The sequence below is a fragment of the Ambystoma mexicanum genome, chromosome 4q (genome assembly GCF_040938575.1).
Source record: "Ambystoma mexicanum isolate Mex_15411 chromosome 4q, UKY_AmexF1_1, whole genome shotgun sequence".
In the NCBI taxonomy this organism is placed as follows: Eukaryota; Metazoa; Chordata; class Amphibia; order Caudata; family Ambystomatidae; genus Ambystoma; species Ambystoma mexicanum.
The window spans coordinates 1267634031-1267660967 of NC_090928.1; the positions used below are offsets into that span (position 1 = coordinate 1267634031).

The 26937-nt window shown below is 43.9% G+C and overlaps 1 protein-coding gene across 3 annotated transcripts in view; it reads right to left on the bottom strand.

Moving 5' to 3' along the window:
• CUL9 (cullin 9) overlaps positions 1-26937 on the bottom strand; it is a 1917728-nt gene that overhangs the window by 1840655 nt on the left and 50136 nt on the right. The gene's annotated exons all lie outside the window — the stretch shown is intronic.

The following is a 26937-nucleotide window of genomic DNA, read 5'->3' on the forward strand; positions in this document are numbered from 1 at the left end:
GCATGCGCAGACGCGCGTGGGGGACCAGGTAAATGCATGACGCCATCATGCCCAGTAACCGCATAGCTTTGCGTACTGTTATCTGTTGACCTGACTGATAATGCGGAATTTGCAGAAGTATGTTCCGAATTCTTTCTTCCGAAGGGAAGGTTAATCCTTTCTGAGTATCTAGGATAGCTCCTAGAAACTGTTTTGAGGTGCTTGGCACCAGACTTGACTTTTTCTCGTTGATGGAGAAGCCTAATTCGTGGAGGAGGTCGATGGTCCTCTGAATGTTTGACCTGCAGATTCCTGGGGTTTCCCCCGTTATGAGCCAGTCGTCCAGATAAGGGTACACTGGGATTGCCTCCCTGCGTAGGTGTGCAGCTGCCACCGCCAGTACCTTGGTGAATACCCTTGGTGCTGAAGCTATCCCGAAGGGCAGTACCTTGAATAGGTAGTGGCGACTGTCCACCTTGAAGCGCAAGTATTTCCTGTGCGCCGGGAGCATGGAAATATGAAAATAGGCATCTTTCATATCCAAGGTTGCCATGTAATCCCCCTTTTTTAGGAGTGGGATTACCTCTTGTAGTGTGGTCATACGGAATTTTTGGGGCTTGACATACTTGTTGGCAGGCCGTAAGTCCAAAACTGGGCGCATTGTTAAATCTTTCTTTGGCACAAGGAAGTAAGTTAAATAGATACCCTTGTTTACCTGGTGTCCCGGGACGAGTTCTATCGCGTCCTTTTCTAGCAGAATGGCGATCTCCTCGAGGAGGATCTTCTGATGTTGTAAAGAGTGGACTTTTTGTCTTGGAGGATGGTTTAGGGGACGTTGCAGTAGTTCTATGCAGTACCCATTGGATACTGTTGACAGCACCCATCTGTCGGATGTTATCCCTTCCCATGCCTGGGTGAAACTTGATATTCGTCCCCCTACTGGGGTTGCATGGGAAGGGACCCTGAACTGAGCGTCACTGCTTTGGTGGAGGCGTGCCTCCTCCTTTACTGGGGCTGCCTCTGCCTCTACCACGTCCTCTTTTACTACCCCTACCATACGCCTGGGTAGACTGTTGTGAGCTGGTGTTCCACTGTGTACCCTGGGTGTGGGAGTAGCTATTTCCTCTATTGGAATTTTGGCCGCGGGAGCGACGAAAATTGCCATTCTCTCTTTGGTTAGGTGGTTTGGTAGTTAACTGGCCAAGGGATTTGAGGGTGTCGAATTCTTCCTTAGCGTTTTTTAGAGCGTCCTCGACTGCCTTCCCAAACAGGAGATCACTTTCCACTGGTTTGTCTAAGAGCGCAGCTTGTGTTTCTGCTTTGAATCCCGACTGCCTCAACCAAGCATGCCTTTTGATGACAGTCCCCTCTGCTATAAGTCTACCCGCATTGTCAGCGGCGTCCAGAGTTGCTTTTACAGTGCAGCCTGACACGTTCCTTCCTTCCGCACAAATGCGAGCTAGCTGGCTTTTAAGGGGTTCGGGAGCAGAGTCTATTAGTGCTGCCACTTCTTCCCACTGGTGACAGTTGTAGCTAGCCAACAGTGTGGTTGAATTCGCGATTCTGGCTTGGTAGGCTGCCGTGGAAGCTACTTTCCTGCCAAAACCATAAAGTTTTTTACTTTCTTTGTCGGGGGGAGCCTCAGAGGAAGATAATGGTGTACCAGCTCTTTTGCGGGTGTTGGTTACTACTAGAGAGTCTGGCTTAAGTTGACCTCTAATATATAGGGGGTCCGACTGGGCTGCTTTAAACAGCTTCTCCACTCTCGGATTTACAGGTCTTGTCAGGTTTGGGTTGACAAGGGATGGTGCTATTCTGCGTTGAACAGATTTTAGGATGGGAATGGTCTGGGCTACTGGCTTCCTTTCCCCTATTAGTTCTTCCGCAAAGTCCCTTTCTTCCTGGGCACCTTGTGTGTCTATGTGGAAGTGGTTAGCTGCCCGAAAGAGCAGTTCATTCAGGAGGGGCTGATTATCTATCGGGGAATCAGACACTGGGGCTTCCCTTTCGACTGGTGAGTCCATTCTGAAAATATCTGGGCTATTTTCTGGCTCATCCTCGTCTTCGTCTTCGCCGTAATAATCTGATCCTGCAGGATCTTCTGGCGTGTCAATTTCCTGACCTTCTATAAGGGAAGAGTTTCCTTGGTCTGTAGGGAAGAGGTAAGAATAGGGTTGGACCTCGATGGGGTCTAAAGGCCTAAATGGTGTCTCGACCCGGGGTCTTTTATTTGAGGGGATAGGGTCCCTTGACCCTGAGGGAGAATCTTCCCGAGGGTTTAAAGCTATGAGTTGTTCAGGGTGTCTTTCGAAAAAATTCGCCAAGGAAGACATCCTTGACATTACTCTGTCAATGTCCTCGCATGACCAGAGTTTTGAGCTTGGGGTGACCTTGCTGGGACTTTCTATGGATTGGCCCTGAGAAGACTTGGTCAGTTCTTTTGTAGTGGAGGACTGCAAGGGTTGTTTCCTTTGCTGTTTACCCCCTTCCCCGTGGGTGGAAGTGTGTTTCCCCTTTCCCTTATCTTTCGACGCCTGGCGTCGAGGATCGGAGGTGGAATCCCTGTCTTTCGAACTAGCCTTCGAAACTGGGCCCTCTTTACTCCCAAGTGATGTACCCTTTTCCTGGGGTGCAGGCTGGGGGTGGAAGTCGTGTTCGTCTCCGGACGAATGATCTTCCGGGATATTAATGGTCGAGGCACTCTGTGCAAGTGTGGAGGCTTGCCTGACGTCGTGCGGCGACCTCGACCGGGACCGCCCAGAGGACGTCCTTTCGGACCGCTCCTTCTGTGCCTCTTTCCGAGGTTTCGACGACGTCGAATCTCGGGTGGATTTTTTGTGTTTAGCGTGTGTATGTGTAACGCTTTTGTCGCCGGGGGACTTCCCCATAGTCGCCGGGACGGACGACCTTCCGAGGCCGGGGACGTGCGTTCGGCTGTCTTTCGACGCCTTGGTGCCCTCGCCGTCCGAAAGTTCGGCGTCGCTGCCGTCGCTGAAGGTACCCTCCGCCTCCATAGCTGCTAGCTTGGCGTGGTGGGCCCAACGCTTGGTGGAGCGGTCCTTAAGAGTTTTGGCCTTAAACCTACTACAGGCCCTGCAACCCGTCTCGGGGTGGTCTCTGGGTAGGCAAAGGTTGCACGTAGCGTGCTTATCTACCCAAGGGTATTTCTTATTACACTTGGGGCAAAACTGAAAGGGCGTACCCTCCATACGCGCCTGTGGGCAGCGGGCAAGTGTGTGTAGGTAATAAGGTGTCGAGTGTGGAAGTGTACCACCCCCACTCTCCCTACTTGTAGGGCCGAGGCCAGCGGCCCAGGCCCGAGCCGAGGCGGAAGCCTCAAGGCCCAATCCGTCGGGTATTCGACGTTGATCTCCTCCCCGGTTCGGCGTCGAGATGTTGATCGACGAAAGGTTGGTCAAACGGGGCAAATTAGAATTAGTTTAGAGTGAAAATATGGCAAAGCCAGGGAACTCCGATGAAGTGCTTCCGACCAGAATGGCGGAAAAAAACAATCTGGGGATCCTAGACGCGTGAGGGATCATGGGTACAGGGGACGTCACACTAGGGATAGTATTACTGGCACTCCCTGTGTCGACGCCCATTTTTCGACTTCGAAAAACAAACTGTAATACTCCGCAGCTTCCACTAGATGTCGGCCTATGCACAGCATGTGATCTAAGCAGATTCCACAAGCCTCAGAAAACTATTTACAAATAAAAGCATCATAAGTACCTGCATATAGTCACAGTTTGTCCATGTGTCTTGTTTTCGTGATAGAAATACATTTGTTTCATTACAACACCAATGCATTAAATATATTTCGTAGGGTTCATTAATGCCATGTAATTTCACATTATATGGATGTAAGATTCAGTACGATAATCATGGAAGTCCAGATAGTTTCATAACAGCATAAATTAGCCAAAAATGAAGTTTTTAATTTCCAGTTGTTCATTTATTTTATATAATAGTCTGGTCAGAGCAAGGACCATACGCATGCTGTCGCCCTGCATGTCAGACTAGGAGCGTATTCGCCCAAAGTAGAAATTCTAAGTTGTTCGAAATATGGACAATAGACCAATAGATGTTTTATAGTCTCTTTCTGGATTGAATTACAATAGCGACAATTTAGAGTCAAATTTCGATCTCTTATATGTACCCATTTCTGCATACGTTCCAGAGTCGGAAACTGATTGAATTTAAATCTCATGAAAATATTTCTGGCTTTGTTACACGGACATAGTTTAAGATAAAGGGGGCAATTGCCCAACTTTCGAGGTCTTAAGGAATATTCATTAAAGAGGGTGTATTGTTTATTTTGATCTAAGGTTAGCAGCCAATCCCAATCATATAATTTTCGCTTGTTTTTTGGGAGTCCTAGGGTAAAGTCATCAATCGTGACATCGATAGTTTTCAATAGCAAATTCATTTCATTTTTGAACTCTTCCACAGAGGGAACAGATCTATTCATTAATAAAGTGGTCAGGTCATGGTAAAGTGTATTACTTGGAGGCAGTAACATTTTTGAATAACAGGATAGTTTACGCCATTTCCAGTTAGTCGCTAGCGCTGATATACCCAGTTCCTGTCGAATGATGGAATTGGGTAAAGCCAATGACAGTCCTAGAGTTTTTTTCCACAATATACCCTGAATTTTATTTAAGATCGCATCAACATTTATCAAACAAATATCCAACCCATATAGCAAAATGGGCACAGCTTTTTTTAAGTAAAATTCCAGCAGCGGGAGGAGTGAAAACATACAGTATCTTCTGTAAATGATCTTCATCATCGATTGTAGCATACGTGCTTTCGATGCTAGGAAGTCTTGCCAGAATTTAATAGAATAGTTATTGGCTAGAGCATATCCTAGGTACTTTAGTGAGGTCACCGTTTCCAATCTTCATCGAATTAGTGTCCAAAAATAAACTTTTTTCTTTTTTTTCCCATTATGAAAGATGATAATGTGTGATTTGTTTAAGTTCACATCAAGGTTATATTTCTGTGCATACAGCTGGAATGAATCAAGCTTCAACTGCAGCCCAGACGGCGTCTTGTCGAGTATAACAATATCATCAGCAAAACATAAACAATATATTTTTAGAGTATCTAGTTTTGGTGGAAACATACCGTTATCCGACCACAGGGTGTCCATATCGTATGACGCAGTCGAAAGCATTCGTTAGATCCAAGGAGGCAAGATATATGGATCCTGTGCCTGGTATTTTGGATTCAGCAAAGACATGAGCTAATATAGTTGCGTTAAGAGAAGTTCCGATATTCCTTCTGAAGCCAATTTGGTATTTCGAATAAATATGATTATCATCAATGAAGGAATGTAGTTTCTTTACCAGGAGAATAGCAAAGACTGTGGCAGAGGCATCCATAAGGGCGATCGGCCGAAAATTAGCCGGATTGTTGCTGTCGCCTTTTTTATAGATTGGAATAATTATCGCATTCCGCCAGGATGGAGGAATGGAATTTGTATCAATGATCGTCTTAAATTTGGAATAAAGAATTGCTGCCCAGAAGATCGGATCATCTTTTAACAAACATGGCGGCACCCCGTCTGGCCCGGCCGCTTTAGAAGCTTTCAATGATTTGATAGCGTCAACTATTTCTTCCATAGTAAAACACAATTCATCCGTGATAGTTTCGTTGAGAATACCAGAATTTACATCAGAAACTTTTGCGGGAAGTTTGAATTTATTGGAAATATATAAGATGCACGCATCTGCAGACACGGATGAGCTTAATTCATTTTGGTCTATTTTCTTAGAGTTATTAATTGTAGACCATATGCGGCGAGTGTCTTTAGCTAATAACGCTTATATTGTCCGCTGATTGTCACTTAATTTCAATCTGCATCGTACAGAGTTTAGCATATTCTTATATTTCTGTATGATCTTGGTTTTGCATTGCAGGTAAATCTCACAATTTACAGAACTTTTTTTCAGTTTTCTCAAACATGCATTTTTTTCTTGTTTTAGCCTATTTATTTCATGCACAAAGACATGCAAATGTTGAGGTTGGGTAGGTTGTGCAGTAGTTGTTATAGTCATGAGATGCTTATTTATTATCAGTGTGTTCCAAGTTTCACGTAATTGAGCATTACAAGGAGAATAGTCAACCCCGGGTGTTTTCCATAGATCCTTATTAATCAAATAATTTAGTTGTCTGCACATAGATAGCGACCACCCTACAGAACCGTGAGAACGTTTCATTTGTATCATTTTAAGAAGTGGACGTACTTCTAAGGGAGGAACAGACATTTTTATTATCAAGGATATGTTGGCATGGTCACCGTATTTAATGTCCGATATGGTTACCCTGTTAATATGACCCATTAGCCATTCAGAAACAAAAAAATAGTCTAGATAGGAGGTTGCCGTTCCTCTTCTCCAAGTTCCATTATGAGCGGTGGCGTCAAAATCCACCTGAATGAGATTCCAGTCTTCAAGGTACTGAGTCCACTTTTCCCCTCTAATGATTAAGTTCTCTTTGTGTTTGGATTTGAAATTAGAGGAGTGAAAAAATTCTGCATTGGGACATATCGCATTCAAATCGCCACCAATTAGAATCGTATACTTTGGATTATGATCACATACACGTAAAAATAGGATATCGAGTAAATCTAGAAATGTTTCAAGCGAGCCATCTGCTGGGTTATAGTAAATACATATCAATAGATAATGGACAATCTGGATATTCATCTAAAATGAATTTGATCGCCAACACATTATTGTCCTCATATATCATTTTGGATTTATGGTTAATAGTGTTAGTGATCAAGATTGCCACCCCCCCGAGGGGCGACCAAAAGTTGCCCGCTGCGCAGGCCTACTAAACTTCAAATCCATCACAAAAGAATGTGTGGAGGCACATTGTTTCTTGTATAAGTAAAATCAGTGGTAGATGCATAGAAATGGAATCATTAAGCCATCTATTAAGGTTTTTCATCCCACAGCAATTCCATGAGATGACCTTAAGCTCAGTTTCTTCAGGATTGTTTCTGTTTTGATGCCATGTCGATCAAGGAGGTCATTAAAGGCCCCAACCAGGTTATATTTGAGGCGACTCCTACCAAAGTGGAAATTTGATTCATAAATTCTGTAGCATGTTCTACATTTCCACTGGGTGGTTTTTCATCAAGTTGGTTTTTTGCACGAGCCAGTGGAGCATCTAGAAATGCATCGGCTTCTTCAATTGATCTTAATAGCGATAGTTCTAAGCCGCATAGTTCAAAATCTTTCCTATGTTCCCAAAGAAGCTTAGTGATAATCAATGATTGTGGTGCACAGATCATACGTAAATTGTTATGATTTGCAAGCCTCAACCATTCACTATCACTATAGATCAGTGTTCTCAATTGGGGATTACCCTTAAACATATTAAATATAAACGATCTGTTCAATCGTTGTTGTCCGTTTAGTTGCGGATCGCTTTGCCACCCAAGTATGTATCGTGTATCACGTGAGAATGAGAACTGTTCTAAATCGTTCTCAGAATTATGACGTGAACGTTGGTCTGGCGATTCAGGATCAATTTCATCTTGCCTCTTCTTCTAAGTGTATGTAAAGGGTTCATTGTAGACAAGGGAGAGGCGGCTTTTTCTATATTAGCCAGAGTATTTTTTATCTCCAGGTCAACGTGTTTGATTTCCTCAAGGTTGCATTCGTCTTGAATAACCACAACATTTGGATTACCATTTGCCCTTTGAGATTCATTGGCTAGCGGATGCGAATTAGCATCGACCTCAAGTGAACCTGAGGCATGATGTATGTCTAAGTCGTCTTTATTGACCAATTTACTTGTTTTCATTTTAATAACGGGATAAAAGGTTGATAGACGACCTTGTTTTTGGTTTAGTATCTCATCCGAAGAGCTGCCCACCTTACATTTTCTTTCTTTTAGTAGGGCTTTTATTGAAGCGTTTTCAATTTGTTGTCATATGGTAATGCCAGGTTCAACAATGCTTTGGATTCCTCGTTTAATTGTGATAAGTTAATCACTAGTTTGTTACTTGTATCATTTGGATCGTCTCTATTGTTAGTTTCCTGATCAGTGGTGGTAAGAAACTGGTGCCCTTTTTTTTTTTTACTCTTTTTTGATTTTATTGCCTCTTGTGGCAATTGACAGTTTTTTTTTGTTATTATTTTTTTAATTACCTTTTTTAGGGCTTTCGCTTGTGCACGTTTCATTTTTCGCGACATAAACCCTCCACTCATATCCTTAGAATTTTCATCTTCTGTCACCTCAACCTCATTATTGAAATTAATTTTTTCATCAATAATGTTTGCAATGTTTCCACATAGACGTGTGTCGAGTATTTCCTGTTGATTTGACATCGCATCCAGGAGTGGAGTAGGGCTGTCTAAAGGAAGTTGAGCAGTGGTCGTGGACGAGAGACTAGAAATTGCCTCGTGAGATGCTGTTGGAATTATACATTTATGTAGAGTCTGTTGTACCGACATACGATACAGTACCTCATCAATTTTATCAGAATTAGCTTGGATTAATTTTAGCAAAACGCCAGAGGATGTAGTTGGAACAGGTTTATGATCAAGAGAGCCAGTATTCAAAGCATTCGCATATGAGCGCTCTTCAGTCTGAGTACACGCATCCAATTTCAGTATATTTTTGTTCTGAACGTGTTGTGTAATGTGAGCATCTAACAGTTATTTTTTCTGCATGGCCAGATAAACCCCTCCATTTTTGACATTTTACTTGAGAGATCAGAGATATTATCCTTAATCGTGTTCAAATACACATGCGTAAGATCGTGCCCTTTATCCAATAAGTTAAGAATCGATGTAATTACAGGAAAGGGAACATTTTCTTGTGCACTGTTTATCGAGCTGAGCCCATGCATCTCTTCTATGACAGAGTTGTTGTTTGGAGGCAGTTTGTCACTTGATATTTGTATCTCAACATTTTCACACATAATATCATTATCTGCGCACACATCCTGATTAATAACTACCACCGACCCTCCTATCTTCCCGATGGTGTCATTAGAAGGGGAACTTGTTGAGGGCCCCAGGAGTAATGGGCTTTGCGGGAGTGGATACCCTATTGCAGTGGTTTCCTGTGCGGCATCCTCAAGATTATGTAAGTATATGCTTTCAATTTGAGCAGGATGGAGTATTGCAGGTGAACTAGGTAGGCCCTAATGAAATCCGAACCCGTTTTTCCCATACATTAATAAGAGCAGGGGCCATTATGGAAACGTCAGATAGTTCATTTTTGAGCGGGTTGATATCAGAAACCGATGGTTGTACATATTTGTAGGGAGTCATAAAGTTAGCTATTTTAGAGTCATCTTGTATAAATTGCTTGCCCAAAAATGACTCACACTGTGGGGCTATAATCATACCAATATCATCGTTGGGTTCAACTGAGAGCGATTGCAGGCTATAGGGTACAGTATTACCATCCATCTCGCGTTCTAAATAAGGCAGCGCACTTGGAAGTGGTGCTGATTCATTAAGTGTTGAATTCTGAATCTGTAACGGCGCTGTGCCGTTCAGCGCCGAATCAGACTTCACGTTATTCACGCTTTTACCGCTGCGTAAGCTGCCGACCATGATCAATGTATAATTTGTATAATTTATACAAGAATGCCGTAAAGACCTGTCTCGACTCTGAATCTTATTCAGGGTGAGGCTATTGGGAGTTTTTTTTTTTTATTTTGTTTAGGATCAGCTTACCTATATTGCATAATTCGACCCCCGGCACCCGCCACACCATCAAACAGTACAACAGTACACTTCTATTGCACTTCCGGTGCGCGTGACCGGGAGGTTTGAGGAGCGACGCACCAATCAGATTCAAACAGGGAGGCGGCGGCTGATGACAGTGTGGGGAGGTGTCTAAGAGAGGGACGAGAAGAAAAAGATGTGGAAGAATAGTTTAGATTGGGCATCAGAGGTTGCAGCAATTGCACCAGTGCAATTGCACTAATGCTAATATAACCAAGGGAAAACACCAAAAGTTACTTTTTCAAACTTGAGTCCACATCCGCGTGTTTTGACACACGTCAGCCTTCCTCTTGCCGACTCGAGCAGTTTCAACACGCCGAGTCGTCACAATCCAAGGGTCCAAGGGTCCAAGCGAAGAAGGCACAAGAGCACAAACCCAGTAACGCAGTACAACAGTACACTTCTATTGCACTTCCGGTGCGCGCGCGGTGAGCGTGACCGGTAGGTTTGAGGAGCGACGCACCAATCAGATTCAAACAGGGAGGCGGGGGCTGATGACGGTGTGGGGAGGTGTTTTTTCAAACTTGAGTCCACATCCGCGTGTTTTGACACACGTCAGCCTTCCTCTTGCCGACTCGAGCAGTTTCAACACGCCGAGTCGTCACAATCCAAGGGTCCAACGGTCCAAGCGAAGAAGGCACAAGAGCACAAACCCAGTAACGCAGTACAACAGTACACTTCTATTGCACTTCCATGCTAGGGTTCTTTCTACTCTGCTCTGCACCATTCTCCCAACTGTGTCACTATCATTATCCTCATCTTCCACATCATCATCATCATCATCATCATCCTTTCTCTCAAACCATGCGCTCAGGTGCTCCCAGTCATCCCCATCAGCTTGATCTGTGTCATTTGAATTTGCTACATTAACCTTATTTGAATTTCTTTTTGCCAATTTTTTTAAACATGTTTGCAATTTTTTCCAATACGTCATCATGCTACCCTTTCTTTTTAGACTAAAATCGTTTTTTCCAGACCCACTACCCCGTCAGCATTTCTTTTTTCTGTGCTCTTCTTTCCGGTAGCAACATCTACTGCTTTCTCGTGGGCTGGTCCAGCTATTCCTTCCTCTCTTCGTGCCTTCTTTTTCAGGAGGGAATGACCTGTCTTGCCCCTTCCCATCTCCCCCTAAAACTTGTGGCTCTTAGCTTCACGGCTATAGGCATTCGGTGCCACATGGCAAATTCTATGCTGCCCATAAAGTGGTCTGAAGAACAACAAGCAGATGGGGGGAAACAGTAGAAAAACTTAAATGTTAAAAAGGTATTTATACTTTGCACCGTCACTAACGGAATTGGTCCGAGGCGCTCAGGCGGATCTGTAAACAAGAAGGTGGGATTGGTTAGTCGGGTGAAGAGGGAGTAGGAAAGTGAGAGAAGTGGTGTGCTGTTGGCAGCTTCAGTTCGGTTTTCACAGTGCGCTGAGATTTGGCGTTTATCGGACTGATGCAATCCCTTGTGTGCTGTTGGTGCGGTGTATGTGTGGTTTGTATGTTGTTGCAGTGTGGTGAAGTGCGTGCGGTTTGCTGATCGAGAAGATGGCTCTGGAATTTTCGGGTGAATTAGGTATGCAGAGATTTGAGCTTAGGGTTAGTGGGTTACATAGCCTAGTCCTTACAGATCTTGTTCTATGTATCCAGTTGTCCTGTAGGTAGGCTTAATTTCCACTTTTAAAAGAGATCAGCCTTAGCCAGTGGTCTTCCAATTTTGAGGCTGACCCCCTCTCCTCCCCAGGTCCCGAAGGATGACCGGGGGGAGGCAGGGGGACTGGGGGCTGAGGGTCTACCAAAAGGGACCATGGTGATCGCTCTTCTAGAAATTTAAGCAGATATGGCATCTGGGAGTGGTGACCAGTCCGACATAGTACATGGACAAGACAACACGATTTTAACTTCTCCATTTTATTAAAGGAAAGACTGCCTTCCCTGTCCCGCATGACGATTTCCCCATTTAAGAACTAGTGCTCGTCAGGATGTCTTTAAAAAAAATTCCATCCTCACCCAAGCGAACATATCTGTCCCTACCACTAATGAAAAAACAACAATCTTAGCCCAAGTAGGATTGTTCCTCCTTTGCTTGGTTAGTTGTGGCTGGTGTCGGAGCCCCTCCCCTCCATCCAAAATGGTTTACATTTTCTCTCAGATCCCCAGCCTACTGGTGCAATTCCAAAATGTCTTTTAGTCTTCATCTCTTCCTGGTGGAGTTAGGTCCTGGTCTCTCAGTTCAAGTCTCAATTGGGTAAACTGAAATGTGACCTTTGTCGGACACAACAAGAATGTCTTGACTCAACTTCTTTTAAATTGAGTTTGTCTTTTGCCCCAGCCTGGGGGTCTCTTGTACTTCGGTACATCTTGGATGATTCTCTTGTTCACTGCTGCTGGGTATTTCACCCCCCTTTTGGGTCAATTGTGCGTTTTAGCCTAGCATGGGATTCAAGGCTCTTCAGCCCTGCTTATGTTATTGAATCTCTCACCTCCTGGTGGGGTGTCTTGATTTCTAGCCCAGCGTGGGCTAGAGGCCTTATCAGCCCTCCTAGGATAATCCTTGCTTTCACCCCGAGTGGATCTTGGTGTTCCTCTCTACATGTATGAATGGGAACAAACAACAGTCAGAAACCACACCATCGACCTTTAAAAGGGCCCTGTATATTATTGTAGTGCTCAACACCCATATAGTTAACAAACACTGGGGATTCTGTGTTAAAGGGAGGCAGAGTAAAACCCTGATTTGAGGATTCCTTGTCTACTAAGTGTGGGGGTGAGAGGGCAGTCTTCACCCCTAGTGCGATACTGCTTTCCCTGTCCCCTAGGTATGGGGTGTTAAGGTAGCATGCTCACCTCCCTAGTCTCAAAGGGGGCGCCCACCTCCCCTTCATGAGAAGGTAAAAATCCCCTGGATTTGTCACAGAGCCCAGCAGAAATGTACGCAAGGGTGCTCAGCAACAACATTTTTACTCGAGGGGTGGCACAGCATAAAACAAATTGAATACCAACGACCTAAGCAGCAACTACAAAGTCCTCAGTCATACCCGGGCCCTTTCTTCAAGGAAGTCTGTAGTAAGTCTAGAAACACTTTGGCCTCCAAATGCAAGTTATCCAAGGCCATACTCCTCCAGTTGCCCAACTCGATGGTGCTCCAAGATTCTCAAACAAGCCCTCTTACTGTGGACTATCCCACTTCACTGTGCTCGGGTTCATCCCAAGGATATCCCAAGGTTAAGGGTCGTAGCGCATGCGTAATTGAGCCAAATAAGAGAAGGTCCTGGGTGTTATCCAGAACACCAACGCTCCAGATAGGGGCATGAATGAGCACATCCTATGGATCCGGAAAAACCTGCATCCAAAACAGCAGAAGCCCCACAAGAGTTCCCTGCCAATCCTTAGAAAGGATCTTAAGAGTGGATGTTCTCCCATACTCAAGGATGGAAGTTGGCTCAGCTCCATAGGGGGGCATTACGCATTAAAAACTTCAATGAAAGTGGCCACCGATAGATTGCTAAGAGAAGGTTAAACTTGAAATGTCACTGGTGGTTTGTTGGCACATGCTTGCATTTTTATCATGTCAGAACCACTTGCCTGGGCTGGCAAAGCATACTCCCAGATAGTGAAAAGGGATTTATTACTTTAAGAAGCACTTTGGCAACTATAAAACTCGACTTTTCACCTAGCTGAGCCTAAACCGTAACCCCATTTTTGTCCATATCAATACTCAACTTTCTATGGCTACAATAGCGAACATAAGTTTCACGCACCATATAGAGGGACGTCTATGTTTTGTCATAAATACAGCACCATCCGCAAAGAGCAAAGGCACCAAGGTGCTTCTCAACTTTGGAACAGGAGTATCGCCCCCAGTTATACGTGTGTCCAGTCTGTTTAGGAACAGACCAAAGAGGGTCAGTGCCATGACACATCCCTCACCCAACAAAAACATAGTTTGCTATTTCCCCTCCTGAACCAAACCAGACTCCTCCACAGTTACTCTCATGCAGTCCCGGGCCAAAGTGGGCTCCTGCACAGTTACTCCCACGCAGAAGTGGGAAACAATGCAGTACTTGTATTCCCGGGCAAAGGTCGATCTGCTGTACTTCAAATTTGGACAGATTGCTCTCTCTCTCTTGCCTGAAATAGCAGTTTCATCAACACATTTCAGCACCATCGTGGCCCTAAAATATAGCAATGATATGGCATAACCAGCCATAAAAGGCGATGTCCAGCATTTCGACACCAGGTGTCTCTTTATAAAGCAACAGGGATCATTCTGCCTGCCTATGCACAGTCTTGTGTGCCTTCGACTAAGTGTAGGTTTATATGTGCTCCGGCATTGTCACGGCCACGATGTTCAGTGATCAAAGGTTAAAAGACATTCCTGGGAAGCAAGCAGGTGCAATGGGTTCAATCAACCCCACCAATGGCGCTCATTAATTTTCCTCGCCCCTTGTTAATGTTTATAATGAATAATTCTAAACTCCCAAATTATTTTTGAAGAGACGATTGGTTAAGATTGCTCTTTACATTCTGGTAGTAGCCCTCATTGGTAATGTGCTATTGAAGAGTATGGCGTCTGCCTGGGCAAGCAGCTACACGGTATATGAGTGGAACTTGTAAGGCAATGAAAGGTTTCTCCTAGCTTCATTGCAGCAACTCCACCACTCATGATTTTGTGTGTACATTCAACAGACACCTGATGTAAATTACAGAGAAACACTGTACATGAGATGACGTTTTTACTGAGTAGTGGCATTACGCAGTAGATGGTTAAAACCCGACTAGCAGATTAAGAGCGCTCGTAGTACTGCGTCTGAAGGACAACCCTATATCAAAATCCAAAGTACGGAACAGTTTCCAACGACGGCAGTTCCGATTCGGTCCATATTGGTGGCAGGCCATCTCACTGTTCAAACAATAAGGGCAACCATAATGGCCTCACAGAGAACCACTGTACTCTCCCCCATTCTGGTTATCGGTCACACACAACTTGCCAAAAGAGGACGTTGAAGACTCTCCAATCACTCGAACATGTGAACGTGCCTAACAAAGTGCCATCCCTCCCATTGTATTAAACATAGATAATTCTATTCATACTCAGAGCACAGCATGCCTTACTCGCCAAGAGTCTAATTTGATTAACCAATTGCTAGTGCCCATTTTGCGCTCTGATCAAGCACATGAAGCTGCTGCATCTGAATTGGACTCCACCAGATAACATGAATATCAATCACATGGGTATCACACAGAGCAAATACGTGTGCCTGGGCCCTGAGCTAGCGGTCGTCATGATCAATCACCTGGATGCAGTGTTTATAAACCTCGAATAGACTAAAGGCTGAACTGGCCCTGCTGGAGTTGAAGTTCCTGCTCGTCCATAGACCACAGCTTTGGACATGGGGACTAGGGAGGTCCGGTTCCGCTACTTGCTAACCGATATATCCGAAAGAGCATGGGGAGTAGCAGTGGGCCCAGGAGAAGCATACCTACACACGTGCTCACTGTACATTTCATGAGCGGGGCTCACTGCGCATAGCGGGTTTGCTACTTCAGAGCAGGATTAATTAATACTTGCCCGTTCAATTAAGCACAGCAAGTGTAAGTGTATTAAAGGAGAACTTTAATAATGAATGAGGTAAACCTGTATAATAATATGTGGATAGATGGCACGTCTTTATTCTCACATCTAGGTTTGTAAATGGCACATCAGCACAATAGGTGATAAGGTAGAGGTTCCCTGCTTCGTTGTGCCAGTATAGCACCGCACAGACATTACGGGGTAGTCAAACAAGGGGTGGGGAGTACGTAGAAAATGCAATTCTATAGTATTTCACCTTTCATCTAAAATGAATCCACCAAATGTTTTCACCAATTTTAACTCCCATAAAAGAGGGTTTATTTCTTTTGAAACTAGCCAGATAAGCCACACCACCACAGTACCCTCATTATTTATTTATTTTTATATAGCGCACAAGCAGCCCTTGGGCATTGAGGCGCTGTTACTTGCAAGAAGTTACACAGGTACAGGCATGGTAGCGGTCGTTGATACATTATGGATATTACAGAACATCATACTGTTGTTACAGACATTGCACTTGGTCATTGTGTTACAACTTATGCATTGGGTCATGTGGTGAGTATTCATGCTAGTGTGCGGGGCCTTCTGTGAAGAGGATGGTTTTCATAGCTTTGCGGAAAGTGGCGAGGGAGGCCTCACCTCGGATCGTGGGAGGTAGGGCATTCCAGTGAATGGGTGCAAGATAGGGGAAACTGGATCCGCCCGCTCTGGCTTTTTTTACTAGTGGCACAGAGAGCATGTTGGTGTACGGTGATCTAGTTGGCCTGGTAGTGGAGACGGGGTGGATCCTTTGTGAGAGGTATGCAGGAGCAGTGAAGTGAATGCACTTATGGGTCAGTGTCAAGGCTTTGAAGACGATCCTTTCCTTTATTGGGAGCCATTGGGCTAGTTTCCTGGCCCCAGAGATGTGTTCTCTTTTGGCAATGCCTTGGGCTGCCCGGAGAGCATTGTTCTGTACGACCTGTAGCCTCTCTAGGTTTTTGTTGGAGGTTCCTAGAAAGAGTATGTTGCAGTAGTCTAGCCTATAGCCGGTGATGGCTCTGGCTATGTTGGTGCAGTTCTCTTGGAGAGAAAGGGTCTGACTGCGTTGATAAGTTTAGCATGATATACAGCTGCGGAGGCTACTGCATTGACTTGTCTATCCATGGATAGGCGGGAATCCAGGTAGACTCCAAGAGTTTTCACAGAATCTGAGACAGGAATTTTGATGGTGTCGATGGTGAAGTGGCTGAATTGTGAGTCTAGGTTTTTTAGCATGTCGGGGGAACCTACCAGGAGGAGTTCAGTCTTGTATTTATACAATTAGTTACTCTTTCCCCACTCCCCCACAGAAACAATCAGTTTCCAGGGAAATAAACCTGCAAGTACAATTCAAGCAAGTTACGTCTTCTAGTTTATTTTCAGTGAAATCAAAATAAATACCAATTACCATAATAAAACCCAACAGCTCTCAATCAACACTCGGTGCAAATACATTCGGCCACTTTTACTCCCTAAAAGTAGGCAAATAATCCCAAGGAATAAAAATAGGGAGTAAAAATACTCCCAACAAAAACAAATGGAAGGAAACACATAGGACATTGTGCCTTTTCTTTCACCCACACAGCTCCATGGATAGGTTTAGACCACTAGTGCATGATGTACCTCAGGAAGAATCTATTATTACGTCCTGACCAGAAGAAGTAACCCTGTATCTTTTTATGTGTATTAATAAGTAGCTGCAAATAATTATTTATTACAAAAACATTTGTGTTTTATAGTGAAAACATTTTACTCACTTATAAAATACCCCTATTGGAAATTGGACTTACATTTTTACTCCCAACTTTAAAAAAAATAGGGCGTAAAATACTCCCACTTCAAAATCTTATCTGGAGCACTGGACGGACCATTGTATTATCTAAGCCGAGTTGATCTTGCTATTCACAACACTTTGATCAGGATCCGACAGAGGTGCAACATCACGTGATGGTCAAGAATATTTTACTACTTAAAGAAATGTATTATGGTAACAATGTGCCTGGTAGTTAATCAACTCAGTGACGATGTTGTAGGTCAATTGTCTTGGGAATGTGTTTAGATAATGTGTGACTAATAGGGTAATGGACTATAAGGGATAATTAGAATTGTGTATAGGTGTTAGCCAATGGGGAGTGTGGGATCATGTCATTTTTATTATGCATAGTTGTGTTAATTTGCAGTTTTCCGCTATAAAAGATGAAACTTCTTTGGGTGGGGCGAGCTCCGTTTTAATACGGTTCTATAGGACAGTCTGATATTTTTGCATGTAATAAAATGTGTTTTTCCTTCCAAACAACGCATCAATGATTTGGATTTGGGTTGTTTGACCGAAGTAAAATGATTAACGGGGGAATTAATCGCTTTTTACTTCGGCCAAAAAAACAAATTTTGCCATACACCAACCTCCTCTTCCCCTACTTAATACCCGTTCGTTTGCTCGCCGCCGCCGCTGCTGCTTCTCCTGCACCCCTGCAGCCTCAGATCCCTCCCTCTAATGCGGGTCAGACCTGACACTGCAGGAATCCTTTTTCTTTTTTTTCTTTTTGTATTTTGTTTTTGGTCCCAACCCTCCAATCTTGAGGACGCGGGGGACATCCCTGCAACCCCCTAAGCCCAACAATACCGAACATTGGGAGTGGGAACACCCCCCCGCTCCACATGTTTGCTATTTATTTTTAAATCAATAGATTATGACTGGCTGAAATCATTCAAATGTACCATAAGATTGATTTCTTTCAGTCTAATTGGGTAATTCGGCTTATTTGGCATATTTGGGATTGTTTTTATCGTTCAGGTTTTGGGCCATTCACCTTATACGCACAATGTGTGTTGATGTCTGCAAAGCTAAAGTACCCTGAGCACTGTGTGCAAGTGTTTCTAGGTGTCCTGTATCGGGCGCATAGAGGTATTTGTGTCCAGAGGGGAGCCTTGCATGCTCATGGTGATAGGAAGCATTGCAAAAACAATCAGGGAACTTATTTGGGCCAAAACAAAACACCTACAAGGTGTACTTGCCCTACTGTTAAGTATTCAGTACTTTTTAATCACACAGGAACAGTCGTAGAGCGTCCTTCTTATTTTTATAACAGGAGTGATTCAAAAGTAGACCTTTTGTGTGTATGCTAGCACTATCCCCAAGAGGAAGCACACCCTATCCCTGTAAGGTAGTGCTATCCCTAGGCCAGAGCTGGTGCGCCGCCTATCTAAAAGGAAAGAGCAGAGAGGGTCTATCCCTACCTCTACAATGTGTGGTATTCCAACAGAGTTAAAAAAACACCAATTGTTGAACCAGATCTATTTTTTTGCATGAACATTTCAAGGAGGAAGTATTTCTTTCTGGCTGGATGCCTTTTCTCTTCATTCATCCCGAAAGAAGTGTGTACAGACAGTATAGACTCGTTGGTATACTGTGGTTCAACAAAAATAAAGCAAAAAAAGTGAAAATGAAAATGATTTCTAGATCTGTCCAGTCAGATCAGTTTTCTTGGGGACTGATTATTTGTATTGTCCCTGTACTACATAGGTTCTGTGTTCAACTTATTCTAGCCAGATACATCTGGGAAGGATCATCAGTTAAATGTTGGTAATACCGACACGTGGATGTTGGTGAATTTATACTGTATCCCCAATTCCATTCTGGGATATCATACAATGGGGTGGTCGAGCGGTTTCGATGACACAACGGATGTCGCCATCTTCTTCAGGACCTGTATTTGTACTACGTATTATCAATGCGTTCTCATTCAGATAAGGTGGGGCCATCCATTCCCGACCTCAGTCCCAGTTACTGTTCCCCCATGTGGGTTAGAGGGAGCTTTCTATTTTCATTTCGTTTCATGCAGTCTCCCTGTTACTTGATTACAGGCAGTGGCGTCGGATGGAGTGCCCAGTGACTTTTGTCCTGCCGCAATGAAGTACGCGTGTGCAGTAAACAGACCGGTTTGCTAGGATGCATTGTCCAGGAGTGCAGTATGTGGGTTGACTGTAGACGTGAGCATTCTGTTTGACGTCTAATGGGAGAGGTGTTCAACTGCTATGAACAGGTGGCTTAGTTGGCATGCATATAACATAGTGGAACAGAGAATTTGAGCAGGTTAGATAATGGTTGAGCGGTGAGAGACTTTGATGGACAGTTTGGTAAGGAGTACAGACAATCCCGAAACCGCATACAGCAAATCACAACATGACATAGTCATCACAAAGCATTAGCAGTCAGGGTAGCGGAAAAAATGACTTCTGGTGTCCTCCCCGCATACCCTAGCTGCCAGTGGCCTCTAGAATAATCTTCCAAAGAACCGGTGCGAGTGGTGAGATAATTATTTAAGATTTTGTCTATTGCTTTGCGTTTAGAGGAAGAGAAAGTGGACACAGGAAGCTGAATAGGATTCTTGTTCAGATACCGAAAGAGGAATGGCCTAAGCATTGGCTTACAGCAGGGGTTTGCAACCTGTAGCTCTTCAGATGCTTTCTACTACAACTCACAGATCCTTCACAATGGACTATGCAGCCTTGGACTTAATGGAGTTGTAGTCCAAAACATCTGGGTAACCAAAGGTTTCAGACACTCACCCTACATTCATCTGGAACTGCAGGAGTAGTAAGTCATTACCATTACAGGGTCATCCTTTAGTGTTTAAGTGAAGACATGTTTGATGTTTCCAGTCAAACATTTGAAGTCTGTGCAATAAACTCTCAGACATTTCCACGTGGTCATTTTGTCAAGGAATATTCAGAAATGTTCATGCAACTTTGAAAACATTAAGGAGATTCCTGTACTGCTTTCCACTGGGACACAGCAGGACACTCATTGGCAAGTTTCTAAATGCCGCCATGTCTTCTTGGAGTGCCTTACTGGGATCAGTGGGGTGGGCAGCCCCCATAGAAGCTGCCTGTGAACACCAATGCCAGTCCTGCATACCCCAATGGAAGAGACGAGGAACTGAGCTTTGTTAAGAGCACCAGGCTCAATTCTTTGCACCTTTCTTCTAGAACATGGCCGCCAATTTATAGGAAAAGGTTCAACCTGCAGGGTGGAAACGAAACCACCATAACCTACCTATGGTATTTGAAAAATGTAGCTGCATGGGCTTTAGAGAGACGCACTTCTCAACATGTGCGTCCCGTTATCTGGAAACCAACATTATGACGTCCCTCCAAGAAGGCAGCTTATTTTTTATCTGGTCTGTGCAAGGTTCGTTTTGCTAATGATTAGCCAAATGGCGTGTTGCTGAAAACGATCAGGAGAGGTGGCATCGACGTTCATGAAGGATATTCTATTAATTTGACAACATGCGGGAAACAGTAAATTATGCTGGCAGACTGAATTACTACAGTGAAACTTCACTCTCTCAAAAAATGCACAAAGTAATCATGGCAAAAACTCTTTGTTGCTTATCACGTTTGTTTTTCGTGATCCGTTTTCTTGTGTGCACTTTATCGTTTTGCTTTCTACCCAAAAATGAGGTGGGGGATGGAGGGAGGGTTGGGGGCACGCACCACCTCATTGCAAAAAATATATATGGTCAAAAGCAAAAACGAGGAAAGCGCACAAGAGGAAATGGAAGGAGAAGAATAAAGAACCTATTGTTGGAGTACTGGCCCAAAAAGTGGCTCTGTGCACAAGGACGACGAGACAATAGTTCTTAGCTCCAGCAGGGATGAAATATGGCCAGATGAATTACTAGCCAGGAATACAATTCTCCACATACACACAGCACACCTTTCACATTTTCCACAAGTCATCATCACTGGACAAATGCTGGGGTAGGGGCCACATTGTGAAGACAGGTTACAGTCATTAAGGCCTTTCTGAGAAAAATCATGGACTGGATAATAACGCTATTACTGGTATGAACATTGTGTGCATTGGAGGTTTCTGAAGACTGAAGCCAACAAGCTATTGAGATTAATTCGAGCATGCCACGATGCGTGTGCATGAAATAGCTTGCGACAACCATATGACAAAAGCGTTGAAGACTTTTTGGTCATGTGGAAGTTGGCGAAGTAATGCCCCTTAGATGAACTTTTAAGTAACGAACACTATTATTTATGATCTTGAAACACAACGGATGCACATTTTATAAAGCTGCTGAATACATGATTGGGCCCGGAGGATATCTCAGGGGCAACGCGTTCATCTGGGAAGCAAGACAAAGCAGAGTAACAGGTTTGAATCCCGGTCCCGTGAGCTTGGGTATTAAGAGCATTATAAAAATTAATTTAATTATGCAGACAGACCACACAGTGCAAGACTTTGTCATTGAGATACATGTGCTGCCACCTAACCAAGTGTGCGACAGTACAATTAAAAAAGCACATGAAATACTGAAGTACCCAAAGATGCAGAAGCAGTGAAGTAGCATGGCAGCATTTCAAAAGCCACTTCTGAGCCTGTAAAGCAACCGATCATTGCTCCGTAACTCAGTTTGATAGAGTTTATTTAGTGAAACTGAATGTGTCCATGTGCCTTTGCAAATATATTTCAGTGGCCATCCAGAAACCGTCAAATAGATTCCTGGGTGGTGTGAAAAACCTAAGGGTTTTTCTTTCTGAACAGGTGGCCAGGTGAGGACTATCGCTTTTGGATCCGGACCCTGAGGACAGACTAGCGAGGGAGGATCACCTGGGTGGAGGGTCTCTTGGGATTGGGAGGGATTACCCGAGGGTGAGACATGGTATCCCCCCCCTTTCAAATAACACCCTACCCGACATGCCAACAGGCTGTCAGCCAGATTCCTAGTTTCCCCAGAGCCCTCAATGCTTCTCCCGTCCTAACAACATTACGATGGAACACATACACTCAAAAGGACTTTACTATTTCTATGAATGTCCCTCTAATGAGGACAGGCGAAGTCTGGCACTTAGCTACGATCACAGAACACCTCAATCCAATTGAGAACCAAACTAAGAATAAAAGGCGAAACCCAGATTCACAAGGGGAGCACAGAAAGCCAGGAAGGCAAAGACGAGTTTGAGAAGGAGAGCAGGTGAGATGGCAAGCAGCTGAGCAGAGGCTATTGAGAACCAGGCTTGAGAGAACGGGATACCGAGACGCTGCAAGGCTGCAGGTTGAAGCAAGAGGCAGCATGGCGAGGGAGCCTTGTCTCCAAGAAGCCGAAAGGGTTCATCAAAGGAAGTCAAAAAGCTGGTTAATCTCTCCAAACATTGTGCCAGATATTGCTAGTTTCTCTGGGACAGCGAAGTCACCCAGGAAGGTCTGACGGGTAGGAGGCAAGAGACCCTGACCTCGGATAAAAGAATTGTGAAGGACGCTTGTTTAAAGTACAATCAGTGAGTTCAAAGTGATGAGACAGCCCAGTTTGTAATGACACAAATGATTACCAAGTTGCAAGCAAGGTTACGCGTAAGAAAGCGAGACGCGTTGAAAGAAAGCTTCAATTGTTTTGAACTGTGATGAAACAAAGTAACAGAGTGGTCCTGTGGAATACTGCATTGTCGAAAGTCTCAATGAAATGCGAAAGTTAAACTAAGTATCGCAGAGCTGAAACGCAAGATGAATAAAGTTAATGGAAGTGAAAGCCGACGGGAAAGGCTACGAAAGAGAATTATGAGTGAAGCAAGATCCCAATGGGAATCTGATGAAACAGAACACAGCGTTGCCAGGAAAGTGGAACTTGTCGGAGTGCTAAAGAGCACGTTTCAGACAGAGACCAGGACGCAGAGCCTGAGGAAAGACTAAGAGTATAAGGAGTACAATAACAGGAATACTACAGTGTCAGAGTGGTCAGGCATGGGAATAAGTAAAGCTGTGTCATTTCGAAAGTCTGACACATAAAACACATGAGGAATGCAGGAACATTGGGGAAGGGAACCCTGTGTATCAAGATGATGAAATATTGCAATATAAAATACTGAAGAGTTGAAACTAACGAGTAGAGTGTCTAAGCTCCAGCGAGGAAAGCCAGAAAGGTCCACCCAGGAACATTGTTAAAGTAGAACTGTGTTATGCTAGAAAGCACTCAATCAGGCGAGGGAAGCCTGAGAAATAAAACATTGCTAAAGCAGCACTGTGTTATACTAGAGAGCATTGAATCAGACAAGGGAAGCCTGAGAGAAGTACAGGAACTGGGCCAATTAAGAAAACAAACTGCCTTTTTGTGAACTGTTTGGAACAAACTGAACTTTGGGAGATCCCGAGCGACTTAAGCTTGGGGAAGGGAGTTGAGAAGAAACTCCATGGCCATCAAGATATCCTTTTGAGACACATATTTTATCCAATACCCTACACATTGAGCCTCATTCTGAATGTGGCGGTCCGGAAACAGGGGTGGCAGTAAGCTCACTGGCACCCTTGTTTCCGGACAACCACACTACGAGTGTCTGACTGCAAGGGCCGTAGCACCGAGCAGGTCTGACCCTAATGGACGCTTTGGCCCTGGTAGTCAGAGTCGTCATACAAGCACCGGCACCGTTAGCAACGGTGCCGATGCTTTCATCTCCCCACTGCCATGGAGTCCTATAGGACTCCACAGGAATGGGGATGTACCCAATCTGCCACCTGACTTCCCGCTCCGCCAGGACTTGTAATGTCCCGGTGGCACTGGAAAGTCAGGTGGCGGATTCCATGTTTGCGGGTCGGTGGCAACCCGCCAGTACCACCGACTGCCGGCATCCGAATGAGGCCCTTTGTTAAGTTAGATCGGCATATGCCGATGACTTGGTAGTGTTTGATAACACCATTAGTGGGCTTCGGCGCTCCGCTACCACTTAATGGGAATACGCTAGTTCTAATGGCCCGACCATCAATCTAGATAAGACCAAAGTGCTCAGATTCACTGGGAAAAGAGCATCCCGAGTTAACCCGATGGTGGGTAAAACAAATATACCTTACGCACCCTCCTATCGTTACCTCGGAGTAGAAATTGAGCCTAACGGTGATTACCGTTACTGCAGACAAGGACACAAAATCAGGGCGGTGCAAGTTACTGCACTGATTTCTGCATTTTCAAACAAGCAGGGTGGTTTCACGCTCTGGGGGACACGACACCTATATATTCAAGTGTTTACACCTATGATCAATTACGGCCTTCAGGCCCTCCTCTCTTTTGATTTAACTTGGCTCCAAGTGATGGAAGGTAAATTTTGGCGTCAGATATTGGGCTTGTCCCCAGGAGTGCCGATGGCCTTGATAAGACTAGAACTGGGTCTTCCATCACTAAAAGAAATAGTACTCAAAAGGAAGGCCGGGTTCTATATCAAGATGACCAGTTGTTATACAAATCCCTTATTGTCTGTGATACACCAGAAAGTGGTTAAAAAACATACTACTTCACCCCTATTTAAATCTATGACAACATTTCTTGCTGACATAGGTTGGACACACAGAGGGGTAGCCTATACTAAGGAAGTTCAAAATGCACTTGGGAAAAGGGTAGACCTTTGGGATTGGCTTGAGAACTTTGCACATCTGAGTACTTTAAAGAGCTATCAATCTATCAAATATAGATTATACACCAACATGAAGCCCCAAGCGTATTTGAATCTTTGTCCTACTAAAAGACTCAGACGTTTCATCACCTTGTTCAGATTGGAACAACTACTTACTCTGAGGAATCTGGGTGTCAGGGAAAACATTCCTGTCCAAGAGCGAGTTTGTCGCCTTTGTAAGTCATCTGAATGCTTGGAGACAGCCAAACATCTTTTAACGGAATGCCCGACATTAACTAGTACAATAGTATTACAGCTTGGTGAATTTGTACATAATCCCCAAACCATCTGTGAAATGTCATTCTGGGTATATTGCACAAACACTTGTAGCATGCACCTGTTTATAGCACTCTATAATATATGGCTATAAATTGATTCAAATCTGGGCCCACTGATTTGAGTAACTCGAGAATCACAATGTTAAGAAAATATATGCCATAGTGGGACTTGTTGTAGGTACACTGCAAATCTCTTTTAATACACAATCCCGATGTGAGCAGCTTTGGAAATATGCATACTATTATTCCAAGTGTATAGGTTTGCACAGAACTTTGGGAAAAGATAGTGTTGCTCATCCTTAATTCGATATATGACATATCATTATTTGTTCATTTAATTATTTTCCTTTTTTTCTTGAATAATATTCTTCTATTGTTTTTTTACTGATCTTAATGTATAATTGTTTATTATGTGTAAAGTTTGAAGTTTCTTTCAATCTATATCACATTAAAGAATAAATGAAATAAGTTAGATGGTGAGGGCAAGTATAGGTTTTACACAGATTCTTTACTTTTGACGGGGACGATTTCTTTATTTTAATGTTCGGGACTACTCCCATTTAGAAATAGCGAAAGTTAGGCATTCTTTAAACCCCATTTTTTATAAATGGAAGGTTTTTGAAACTTGTATCCTTGTGTCTGTGTCCACCGCTAAGCACCATGCCCGTCTCACAGCGGCTAGCGGAACAATGACCCGCAAATGTATGATGAAAACGATGTTCCTCCTTTGATTGATGCAGTTCATTTGGATTACCAGGGAATTGCTCTATCTGCAAGTGAGCCACAAGTACAATGGCCAGAATTGGAATCAGGCTTCGGGGTCATGGGTGCACATTTCAAGTTGCTAGTTAGGCATAAAAAGTCACTCGTCACCTGCATTGCCCCCATGCAGACAGCACACCATCTCTTATTGGTCAAAAGTCTATTATCACTCGCCAATGGCCTGTAGAGGGGCACAGAGGAGTTGGAATTCCACATACTGCATGCGTTTTTAGAATGCAAATACAATATGATAAACAAGGACTACACCCTCCCAAGAGTGAAGCCTCGCTGCTCAGTCACGTCGGCCACTTAACACTTGATCTAACTTTTGTGAAATCTTTGAGGGCGCCAGTACAGGTCGTTCCATCTGAAGCCCACCGCAGGGATGGTTCAGCAAGTCTGTCCCTTCAATGGCATGTGTGACATTAATCACTAAAAACAGAATGGGTAATTTACCCCGACTCATTATGTACACGTCCTTACCCAGGGTTGGAAATAAAGAAGAAAAGCGGGAGATAAAGGGTAGCTCCATGGTATGAGAGATCCCTCCCCCTCTGAGCAGCAGATACTTTCGGAGAAAAGGTAGCCAGTAGAATGGACAATGATCAGCAGATCCAACACCAACACAAGAGTCAAGTGTTTCGCACCTTTTCCAGCAAATAGAAGAAACATTTTCATTGGGGTATAAGTAGTGTAAAAAAATAAAAAGGCACTACTTTCTGATCTTCTACTTAAAAGCACAGTAAAAACAAAGAAAACCAATGGAATTCTGCTCCGCATTATGCCAGTCCACGGGGAATGCTAGAGTTCAAAGAAAGCGAGCAAGCAAGAGGACTTGCACATCATCTCCATACTTTAAAACAAGATCTACTTCGGAACAGGGGTAAGTTGCATATATGGACCATTATGTACAGCCTCTTCTAGGCTATAAGCAGGAGCTGGATAGATGGCAGGCCCCAATTATTGTGACCCCTAGATCTCTCTTGAAGTAATTATGTGTTTTGAACCCCTGGAAGAGAAACGGCACTCTTGGTTTCGATTTGTTGAATTAAGATTTCACCTACTGAACTTGTTGAAACTCAAAGTAGGGCTATTAAGCTGAACAAGAGAAACAAACAAGGACCT